The sequence below is a fragment of the Scyliorhinus torazame genome, chromosome 4 (assembly GCF_047496885.1).
Source record: "Scyliorhinus torazame isolate Kashiwa2021f chromosome 4, sScyTor2.1, whole genome shotgun sequence".
In the NCBI taxonomy this organism is placed as follows: Eukaryota; Metazoa; Chordata; class Chondrichthyes; order Carcharhiniformes; family Scyliorhinidae; genus Scyliorhinus; species Scyliorhinus torazame.
The window spans coordinates 227,064,660-227,076,900 of record NC_092710.1 but is presented as its reverse complement, the minus strand read 5'-3'; the positions used below and the strand labels follow the sequence as shown (position 1 = coordinate 227,076,900).

Genomic DNA, 12,241 nt, shown 5'->3' with positions numbered 1-12,241 from the left:
ATTGAGCTAAATATGAGCAATTTAAAAAAGGTCAAAACCAATCATTTAAATAAACAGTTGGTTGAACATTAACTTGATGAGGTCTGTGGATAGAGATGCTGACAGACCTGCATTTTCTGATTTTATTTCAGATTTCCAGCATCTGTAGTTTTTTGTCTTTATTTTATTTGATGAATTTGAGTTCATTGACGCATGATATACAATCCAGCCATTTTACCAGAAAGTTGATTATTAGTGGTGCGTACAAATTTCCTTGGAGACTTGTTTTTACTTTGTGAAATGTCCCTGCTTCCTGGCAACTAAATATGAACTGATAATTAAAAACAGATGACCAGGTTAATCTCAACCACACTGCATTCAAAGCTTGACAATATGCTGTTATAAGTGATATTGAGCCAAATATATCAAGCTATGTAAAATCTATGGATTTATGTATGAAGTGTGCTCTAATCCTTGATACTTGTATGAGACAGCGTTGTGGTATCTTTTCCATTATGCACAATTTGCATCACTCTGCTGGATTTTTAGTTTCCACCCAGTAATAGAATTAAAAGAATTGCAACAAATAATTATGCAAGACCCCACTGAGGAGAAACGGACAGCATAATAATTTTCTTGCTTGACTGTCATTGTTTATAATCATAATCATTGCATATCACCATCAACATGTTAGAAGCTTGGGCAGCTATCAATTATTCTGGAATTTTATTTTGAAACATCATTTGTATTACCACTCGGACTGTACAAAATGTCTGTCATGCTGAGTATGGATGTTGGTCGCACTCATAGTGGGTCATGTGCTGGCCTGGGCATTAGACCAGAATTAGCAAAATTAACAGACAAAATTGCAGGGCACCTGAAACTTTATTGAAAGAGATTCATGCCACAACTGAATGGAAAGTTATATGGATTCAAGGGTCCCAAGTCAAGGGTCCTCAGTGGGGTCTTGCATAATTATTTGTTGCAATTCTTTTAATTCGATTACTGGGTGGAAACTAAAAATCCAGCAGAGTGATGCAAATTGTGCATAATGGAAAAGATACCACAATGCTTTCTCATATAAGTCTACAGTTGGAGTGTTAGCAACAGTCAGTACTTCCCCGCTGTTGGGTTCCAGGATCCTGATTTCTTTTTTAGCTAATTTGAGTGAAAACCTGCAAACATTTTACTTTCCTTTCCAATATTTAAACCAGATTGATTTGCACTTTTCAAATATTTTATAAGGACAATTCATTACTGCAGCCTCACTGAATGCTCTCTATTGGCATACTGGCTGAGTATCATTTTATGTCTTTCAATGGATAATGCCACTTTTTATTGCAATGATATATCAGGAATTTAATTCTACTAGCAGGCGCCTTTAGTGGCAATCCTTGATGTGAAGTCACCCAGTATTGCAAACCCTTGCTCTCTTCACTCACTTTGGTGTAAAACTGCCACTCTGAACTTCTGTGATAGCACATGTAGCAAAATGCACAGAAATACTGAAAGCACTGAAAGGTTTTATAAAATGCAGTCATGAATAAAAAAAACACTTTCTTTTCACTTGCGGTCCTTATGCTGTGCATTTGCTCTCACTGAACACACATTTACCTAAACTCCAACACATCTTGTGACCTATGATTCTATGAAATGCTCCAAAGTGCCTTATAGTGTTGCCTTTTTTACCTGCTATAAATATGGCAATCAATAAGGTTGCCCTTCTTTCTTTAGCTATCGATATTGTATTGCTCAGAGTCGCCAGGTATCAAATGATACGACCACAAGGTTCAAGCGGATATCGATCAAAGAGCCAAACACCAGTTAGTTAGTTCAAGATCAAGGGTACTTTATTTACACACACAATTAATCATGCAACAGAAACACTACTAGTTAAACTACACCTAACAACTATGACAACCTGTACTTAACTTCAGGTACCCGGCTTAGGTCAGAGGAACAGTGGCCTTTGTTCGAATCTGGATCTACTAGTTCTGGAGAAGTAACTGCTGCTCAGCTGGGCTGATCCGTCTGGCAGCGGGCGGTGAACTTGAACTTGCTTCTGGTGGTGCTGCAATTGGAGGTGGATGTTGGCGGAGCGCCAGGTCCAAGAGAGGTCAAACAGATGGCAGTGTCTCTCTTTATCTTTGGGGAATTTCGCGCTCTTTTGGGCAGTCCTTAGGTTTGGACCCCATTAATTGGGCGGTTTCTTGATCACTGTCTTCGATCTGAGCCAATAAATGGGTGGGTGCCTTGATGGCTGGGCGTGTCCTAAGCAGTCATTGACCCTGTTGTTTATGCTTCCTGAGTAAAGGGAGTGGCGCCGAAATGTCTGGACTTGTATCGGTTACCTGAGTATCAGTCCTTTGTCTTACGGAGATGGGCCATTAAATGCTAATCGGTTGGGGGTTTCGATGCTGTATGGATTCTTTGCTCACAAATATACATTCAGCCTCTGAGCCTGCCTGAATCTTACATTGTCCACATTTCCCTTTAGGCTTTGCGAACATCCATGTTTCTTGCTGTAAGTGGCCATACCAGATGGCTACAATAGCCATGAAGTATTTTGAAGTGTAGTCACTGGGGTGGCAGCCAGTATGGGCACTGCAAATCCCACAAAAAGCAAGGTGAATGTGACACGATAATCTATTTGATGGTTCCATAGAATCCCTGCAGTGCAGAAGGATGTCATTCAGCTCATCGAGTCTGCTCCGATCCTCCAAATGAGCACCTCATCTCAGCCCACTCCTCTGCCCTATCCCTGTAATCCCATAACTCCAACTAATCTTCACATTGCTGGACAGTAAGGGGCAATTTAGCATGCCCAATCCATCTCACCTGATCATCTTTGGACTGTGGGAGGAAACCGAAGAGCCTGGAGGAAACCCACGCAGACACTGGGAGAACATACAATCTCCACACAGTCACCCAAGGCCGGAATTTAACCCGGATCCCTGGCGTTGTGAGGAAGCAGTGCAACCCACTGTGCCATCGGGACATATGTTGATAGAGAGATAAATATTGGCAAGGGATAACAGCCCTATTATTCCTTGATAGAGTGCAAGATGGGGCCGTAACCTCTGATGGAGTGGCAACTGAGTCAAATTGCCACTCGGCTCAAATATTTCGACTTTAAAATGCAGGTGATCCTATCATGCCTGAGCTTGTGACTCAGATCAACTGAAACTTGGGTAGAGCAGGATGCTCCTGGGGCCTATCACTAAACTGCTGCAGAATCGAAGGGAAGTAAACCACACACCCTTTTCAATGGCCCCAGTTGCTGTAAACCAGATAAGTTTAAAGGCCAAGGAACATTAAAGGTCTTTTACAAGGTGAGTGTATAAGGTTAGAGGGTAGGATGGGGGAGGGAGGGGGGTGTAGGATTGGTATGGGATATGATTGGAGGACCTGGGAGCGGTTGGGTTGGGCCTTAGGGGTGGGCAGTGTTGCTGATTTTCTCCTTGGTTCAATTGCTCTGTTTTATTACCTTTGCTCTCGAGTCGCCAGGGATACCGCCACGAGGTTCAAGTCCGAGTAATGATCAATAAACCAATACACCGATTAGCAAGATTTAAATTAACATATTAACATAGAATTTGCAGTGCAGAAGGAGGCCATTCGACCCATCGCGACTGCACCGGCTCTTGGAAAGAGCACCCTACCCAAGGTCAACACCTCCACCCGATCCCCATAACCCAGTAACCCCACCCAACACTAAGGGCAATTCTGAACACTACGGGCAATTTATCATGGCCAATCCACCTAACCTGCACGTCTTTGGACTGTGGGAGGAAAGCGGAGCACCCGGAGGAAACCCACGCACACACGGGGAGGATGTGCAGACTCTGCACAGACAGTGACCCAAGCCGGAATCGAACCTGGGACCCTGGAGCTGTGAAGCAATTGTGCTATCCACAATGCTACCATGCTGCCCATAAATCAAAGCACATTTATTATACACAGTAATCGCTACTCATGCACAAATTCTACGTCTAAGCTACTTCTACAACTAACAGGCCTATACTTAACTTTGGTCTGGCCCACCAGGTCAGGGGAACAAATGGCCTTTCGTTCGGGTTCTGAGTCTGCGGGATTCGAAGTTGGTACGGATTGGTAGCTAGGAGCGCCTATCTCGTAGCGAGCGTTGAATTAAGACTTACGGGCTTCGGTGATCATAGAACATAGAACATAGAAAATACAGCACAGAACAGGCCCTTCGGCCCACGATGTTGTGCCGAACCTTTGTCCTAGATTAATCATAGATTATCATTGAATTTACAGTGCAGAAGGAGGCCATTCGGCCCTTTGAGTCTGCACCGGCTTTGGTAAAGTGCACCCTACCCAAACTCAACACCTCCACCCAACACCAAGGGCAATTTTGGATACTAAGGGCAATTTATCATGGCCAATCCACCTAACATGCACATCTTTGGACTGTGGGAGGAAACCGGAGCACTCGGAGGAAACCCACGCACACACGGGGAGGATGTGCAGACTCCGCACAGACAGTGACCCAAGCCGGAATCGAACCTGGGACCCTGGAGCTGTGAAGCAATTGTGCTATCCACAATGCCACTGGAGTCACTGCACCGGTCACGGTCAATGTTGGTTCATGTTGCTGGGTGACCCGGGCAGGACGCAGAGGTGAAGAAGAGGAGCTGCTGAAGAGAGCTGAAGAGCGCGATTTGAACTTGGGGCTTAACTCTTATAGTCCCCAGGGGCTTCCCGCCTTTCGTGGCGGACCCTGTACCTGGTCCCAAGTGATTGGACTTTGTCCCAATCGCTTGGTTCGATTTCTCCAATACTGGAGCGGTTCCCTGATCGATGGGCGGTCTTGAGGTGTTCGTTCACCTCCTTTGTGTTGGCTCCTGCTGGCGCCGAGGAGTCTGGCTTTGCTTTGTGTGTCCAAAATGTTACGTATTCTTCCCGGGGATTGCTCATCAGTATGCAGATAGCTGCTACTTTGTTATGCTGATGGCCGCTGATATCGATGTTGTCTGGTTTTTGCAGAGGTAAATACACAGCAAACCTGCAGCTGCTGGTTTCTGTCTATGTTGGCTGACTTTCCCATCAGGCTTTGCCATTCGCCATTTTAATTCGAGAGTTGGCCAATTTAGGTGGCTAAAGCAGACCATCTGCATGAGTGTCAAGTAGGACCTTGGACAGGATGAGGAGGGGCTGTGTACAAGGTCTTGGGGAGGGGCGGGGTGTCAGGCCAGGCCTCGGGTGGGGGGTTGTGGTGGGCTGTCAGTTTAGGTCTGGGGGTGTGTGGGGTCAGATCTTGGGTGGTGGGGGTGAGAGCTCGGTCTGGCAGACGTGGGAGAAATAATCCCCGTGAGGATGGGGGGAAATCCTGCGGGTTAGGGAGTTTGTGTTGATTTTGTAGTCCCTTGGGGGTAAGGGGAAGCCGTGGGGGTATGAGTCAGAGGAGGTACGGGTCATCGGGTTTGAATCTGTGAGATAGTTATTAAATCGTATATTAAATGAAATTGGCTTAATTTCCATTTTTGCCATATTGTGAATTCTAAACTTAAACTTTCAAGCTTCTCCGATATACTTAAAAAAAGCTCAATATATTTTAAAAGTCTTCTAATCAATTCTCAGGAAGGGCTGGTTTAGCTCAGTGGGCTAGACAGCTGGTTTGTGATGCAGAACAAGGCCAGCAGCGCGGGTTCAATTCCTGTGCCGGCTTACCCGAACAGGTGCCGGCGGAATGTGGCGATTAGAGGCTTTTCACAGTAACTTCATACTTGTGACAATAACAGGTTATTATTATTAGTTATTATTATGATTTATATGTTCTTTAAGCCAGGTTCTATTCTGAAATTTGATAACGGGAATAACTGCGCAACTTTATTCTTATTATTGTTGTGATGTATCCCTGCTTAACTCCAGTACGTTTTTCAAATTATTGGAAAAAACTGAGGTGCCTAGAATTTGGGGTACAAATAGGCATCGAAGGAAAGACCTGCATTTTGATGACCATTGAATGTGTCAAAGCAGCCAATGAAGTACTTTTGAAGTGTAATGACTGTTGTAATGTAGGAATACTGACTAGACTTCAAATCGGTAGAACGTTGATATAGAAAAAGGTACATTCTCAGACAAATTGCCATTGATGAATGATATGGGGGGCACGGTAGCAGGGGGGGCACGGTAGTATAGTAGTTTGCATTGTTGCTTCACAGATCAAGGGTCCCATCTTCGATTCCCAGCTTGGGTCACTGTCTGTGCGGAGTTTACACTTTCTCCCCGCGTGTGCGTGGGTTTCCTCCCACAGTCCAAAGATGTGCAGATTAGGTGGATTGGCCATGCTAAATTGCCATTAGTGTCCAAAGGGGTTGGGTGGGGTTACTGGGTTACAGGGATAGGGTGGAGGTTTGGGATTAGGTAGGGTGTTCTTTCCAAGGGCCGGTGCAGACCCGATGGGCCGAATGGCCTCCTTCTGCACTGTAAATTCTATGATTCTATGAAATGTGGTTGTAAAAACTCAGCTTTTCAGTTTTAGGGAGGATATACAGCCTGAAATTCTGTGGACATTCTCTCAATCACCCAATGTGACTTCAGTAGATCAGTCGACCCCTTGGGAAATGCCATAATTGGCAGAAAATGCCCATTTGTTCTTGATTTCACTGATCTCCCATCAAGGTTAGTGACAGTGGCCATTAGCTTCATGGAATGTTCAGCAATTATACTTTGGAATAAAGGAATCATTTACATTTAGAGATTATGGCCTAACATCTACAGCCCTTCTGGCGTATTTGAAGGAGGGAGGACATGTAAAATAAATGGGTGGAAAGCCCATCGCCTTTCCACCCACCCAAAGCTGTTCCCAATATTATAGTGAAGTAATGGAAGGGGTATTGACAGTGCTATCAAGCGGCACTTACTGAGCAATAACTTGTCCACTAATGCTAATTTTGGCTTCTGCCTGGTCATTCAGCTCCTGACTTCATTAGAGATTTGTTCCAAACATGGATTAAAGAGCTGAACTCAAGAGATGAGATAAGAGTGACTGCCATTGACATCAAAGCAGCAAATATGACATCAAGGAACCTGAGCTCTCCAACAAGAATCCAACCATCTCCCTTGACATTTAATGGCATTAACATCACTGAAACCTGATTATCAACATTCTAGGGGTTACTATTGACCAGAAACTGAACTGGACCATCCATGTAAATATTGTGGCTACAAGAGCAGATCTCAAACTGGGAATCCTGCAGGGAGTAACTTACTTCATGAATCCACAAAGGCTGTCCACCATCTACCAGGCACAGGTCAGGAATAGTCTCCAGTTGTCTGGATGATGGTAGCTCCAACAACATTCAAGAAGCTCAACACCATCCAGGACAAAGAAGCCCATTTGAGTGATGACATATTCACCATCATCAACATTCACTCCCTCCACCACCAATGCACAATATTAGCCATGTGAACCATCAAAAGAAGCACTGCAAGAACTCACCAATGCTCCTTCGACTGCACTTTCCAAACCCACAATCTCTACCATCTCAAAGGTCAAGGGCTTCAGCCATATGGGAACAGCACCACCAGCACAGTTCCCAGACAAGCCAAACATCACCCTGACTTGAAACTATATTGTGGCCATTTCTTCACTTTTGTTGGGTCAAAACCTTGGTGCTCTCTTCCTCACAGCCCTGCAGGAGAACCTACACTGCATGGACTGCAGTGGTTTGTGAGGGTGACTCATTGCCACGTTCCCGAGGGAAATTAGAGATGGGCAATACATGCTGGCCGAGTTAGTGATGCCCACGCTCCACAAAATAATAAAAAGAAATGATGGAAAAATAGGAAACTAGTCAGTCTGCCTGTCCTCAGGTATATTGAGGCCATTAAATTGTCAAGTAAAGGTCACATAACTGCCTCTTTCAGCCTCTACCACCATAATATGGAGGGTAGGGGAAGGTGGAACGAAACTGGCCAATTTGCTACTTTTGCAACTCAGGGAAAACGACAGGAAGGAAGCAAGTACCTCCTTTGAGGCGACCCCGGAGCCATTGTGGAGATGTGCCTCATCCCCCCTCCCCAGCCTCTAGAACCCATGTCACAAACTCCTCCTCTGACTCACCTGCAACTTCAATCTCTTCCCTACCAAAACCTTATGGTTGCCTGAAAGTCTGGTATGATTGGATCATCTTCTCAGAAATCCCCTGTTGCCCCAGTAGTGGCCACTACATGTTTCTAGCACTGCTATCATTTCTCAACTGTCAGCCAACCTGACTGGCCAGTGGCTCTCATGGGTGTGACTCCCCTGCTTGAGGGGTGGAGGTCCTACTTTGACTTTGTTAAGGCCCGGTCCAGCATGATATCGCTGCAGAGTAACCTTTTTTAAAAATCTGAGACCTGGCAACCAATCTTCCTACAGAGAGTGAGGAGGGGTGGTGGGTGGGCAGTGGGGGGCGGGTGCGGGAGCAAGCTATGCACCCCATTGTAAAATTCACCCCAACATAAATATTCCAAGTGCAGTAGAGAAAAGATGTTTTAAAATTCCAATTAAGGGCCAATTTAACAAACATGGGGAGAGTGTGCAAACCACACACGGACAGTAACCCGGGGCCAGGATCAAACCCAGATCCTCAGCGCCGTGGGGCAGTGCTAACCAACGTGCCACCATGCTGCCCATAGAGAAAGGATTAATGGGTGAAATGATTGAAGTAGTTCAAATGAAGAAAATTGATAGGAAGCAACTCTTCGCTCCAGCAAAGGAATCCTGAAAAAGACAATCAGTAAGTGCCTTAGAATCATAGAATTCCTACAGTGCAGAAGGAGGCCATTCGGCCATCGTGTCTGCACAAACCCTCCACATGAGCACTCTACTCCCCCAGCCTATCCATGTAACACCATAACCCCACCTAACACTTTAAATACTAAGGGGCGCTTTCGTATGGCCGATCCACCTAACCTGCACTTGGATCATCTTCTCAGAAATGCCCTGTTGCCCCAGCAGTGGCCACTATTTGCTTCAGTGGGAGGAAACCGGAGCACCGGAGGAAACCCACGCAGACATGGGGAGAATGCACAAATTCCACTCAAACAGTCGCTCAAGGGCGAAATCGAACCTGGGTCCCTGGCGTTGTGAGGCAGCAGTGTTAACCATTATGCCACTGTGCTGCCAATCTTGTAAGATGAGGGGTGTGTCTTTGTGGTCACCTCTGTGTTAAGCATCAGCTGACGTGGCTCAGCAGCCCCACACTATTAACATGGTAATATCTGCTGCGCTTTCTAAAGAAGAAGTGGGCTGAGAAAATGCTTTGTTGGTCGTTGTTTTCTCTGGGGACTTTACTCCACCAGCTGAGCTTTTCGTTTCTGCTCTCCTCTTCCAATATCCTGCCAAACAGTCCACCTCAGTCAGAGGTCATGGTCATCGGCAACTGTCTCTCAGTTGTCAGAGTCAATGTCCACCATCTTCATACCTCACTTCCAGGTTCCCGAACAGGCGCCGGAAGGTGGTGACTAGGGGCTTTTCACAGTAACTTCATTTGAAGCCTACTTGTGACAATAAGCGATTTTCATTTTGTTTTCATTTTCATTTCATTTTCCTTGTAGTGGACGTATGGATATCCAGGTGTTGTGACCCACCAATACAGAGCACCATTGGCCGTTCAGCTGTCATTCATCCAAAGAATGTGGCCAAGCCAGTGCAGGCATATTTAGCAGGCATATTTAGCTAATCAATGAATAAACACTGATGGAATTAGCATACTCCTGCACCTCTGAGTTAGTACCCTAGTCCTGCCAAGTGATGCTGTGGTTATGTTTGAGATAGCAATGATGAAATCTATTCAGCCTTTTCACTAGCCTACCATATGTTGTCCAGCCCTCACCATTGTACAGGAGTGCATTGAGGATGCAGGCTTTTTAAGCCCACAGTGTGATGTTCTCAGAGAGGTTAGGTAGAATAACAAGAAGATGTGATCTTGTGAGAACCCAGTGCTCTGGAATGCGACACCTGCAGAATCAATTTGTAGGTATTTAAAAGGGAGCAAGATATTTACACGAGAAGTAGGATTTTGTAATCAGGTAATGAATTAGAAACATTTTTTAAAAACTTTATTGGGATGCAGCCACTGAAGTACTGCCTAGCTAGTTATTCTTAATATATAGTGCAACCGAATTGAGGATATGATAACACAATCACATTGCAAATACTCAATTATGGCCATTTTTAAGAGTAAGACAAGGGTTTTCATTTTAAACAAAGTATGTTCTTTAGAAATTTACCTTAATTGGCCCAGTCGGGTTTTTCTTTCACATTATCCTCATTTGCTTGCATTCCTAGAATGGGTGTGGCAGAAACTAGATTATTATATACAAACATTAGATTTTCGATTGTCCTTTGGTGGAACACAATTATGTAATAATGATGGAGTGGCATCAAACATCTTTCTCTGACATTGGGTGGGATTCTCCGTTGCGAATCTGCCCCGTGACCACTGATAGCGAGAGCGGAAAATTTGGCCGCGCAGTTCACTGGTGGCAGGATTCTCCACTCCCATCGCTTAACAATGGGATTTCCCACTGAAACCGCACTACACCGCCAGGAAACCCACAGCCGGGCGTGTGCTGCCGGTAGGACCAGAGAATCAAGCCGCCCGCAAACATTCAAAGAATCCCACTCGTTATTGCTTGGGTAACATTGGACACCAGGAATGCCGTCAATCAAAATGCACCAAATGTTGTTGAATGGAAGTTCTGCATTTTTTAGAAGGCTTACAATGAGATCAGCACTTCAGTTGAGCAAACCTAGGCGCGCATTCCATGGCGGGAAAATGGGTTGCAAGATCAGCATTATATAATTCACAGGTAGCATGGCGGCACAATAGTTAGCACTATTGCCTCACAGAACCAGGGACGTGTATTCAATTCTGGCCTTGGGTGACTATCATTGTGTCGCTTGCACTTTCCGTGTCTACATGGGTTTCCTCCGGGTGCTCCGGTTTCCTCCCACATTCCAAAGATGTGCAGGTTAGATGGATTTGCCATGCTAACTTGTCCCTTAGTGTCCATGGATGAGCAGGTTGGGTGGGGCTGTGGGGACAGAGTGAGGGAGTGGGCCTGTGTACGGTGTTCTATCAGAGGGTCAGTGCAGACTTGAAGGGCCGAATGGCCTCCTTCTGAAATGTTGAGATTCCAGTATTTCCATGAAATATTTTCAAGGGAGCAAAACACTTGACACGGTATCTGCCTACCTTTTTGAGATGTACCATTCATCCAACTCTGGTGGCTGCAGCCATTTTCAACCCCTCCCAATGTCTAGCACCCCACTCGGAAAAAAAGATTAACCCTGGAGAGGACTAGCCCATCCACTGCTGACTTTTCACAAAACCAGAACTCAAGCCTGTTGGTTAGATTTTCTTTTGCATTGTTGCCTATTTTGGAGTAGTTTCAGGATACAAAATGGAATAAAATAGACGCGAAAAGACCAACATAAAAATCAACCGTTAATACATTTTACCAGAACAATTACCCTAGAATTCAGCACTCCTATTTAAAGACCTGCCAAGAGCCTATTTTGCCACATCTAAATAGCAAACATAAGGGGACTTCCTGCCACTTGTCTGCCCACTCTGATCAGTCCGTAATTGTACATGGGCAGGGCAAGGCCGAAGGTGCCCATCCGTGTTTTTTTTAATCATAGAATTTATGGTCTACACCTGGACCAGAGGGGTACCAATATCCTGGGGGGGAAATTTGCTAATGCTCTTCGGGAGGGTTTAAACTAGTTCAGCAGAGGCTTGGGAGCCTGAATTGTAGCTCCAGTATACAGGAGGTTGAGATTAGTGAGGTCATGAGTAAGGTTTCAAAGTTGCAGGAGTGTACCGGCAGGCAGGAAGGTGGTTTAAAGTGTGTCTTCTTCAATGCCAGGAGCATCCGGAATAAGGTGGGTGAACTTGCGGCATGGGTTGGTACCTGGGACTTGGATGTTGTGGCCATTTCAGAGACATGGATAGAGCAGGGACAGGAATGGTTGTTGTTAGATATTTCAGTAAGCTCAGGGAAGGTGGTAAAAGAGGGGGAGGGGTGGCATTGTTAGTCAAGGACAGTATTACGGTGGCAGAAAGGACGTTTGATGAGGACTCATCTACTGAGGTAGTATGGGCTGAGGTTAGAAACAGGAAAGGAGAGGTCACCCTGTTAGGGGTTTTCTATAGGCCTCTGAAAAGTTCCAGAGATGTAGAGGAAAGGATTGCAAATATTATTCTGGATAGGAGCAAAAGCAACAGGGTAGTTGTTATGG

General features: G+C 45.3%; 1 long non-coding RNA gene across 1 annotated transcript in view; it reads right to left on the bottom strand.

The window, feature by feature from the left end:
• LOC140411711 (uncharacterized) overlaps window positions 1–12,241 on the bottom strand; it is a 112,148-nt gene that overhangs the window by 8,578 nt on the left and 91,329 nt on the right. Inside the window, exon 2 of the long non-coding RNA XR_011940959.1 lies at window positions 10,225–10,278. This is a non-coding gene — a long non-coding RNA (uncharacterized lncRNA). The remainder of the gene's footprint in view (window positions 1–10,224; window positions 10,279–12,241) is intronic.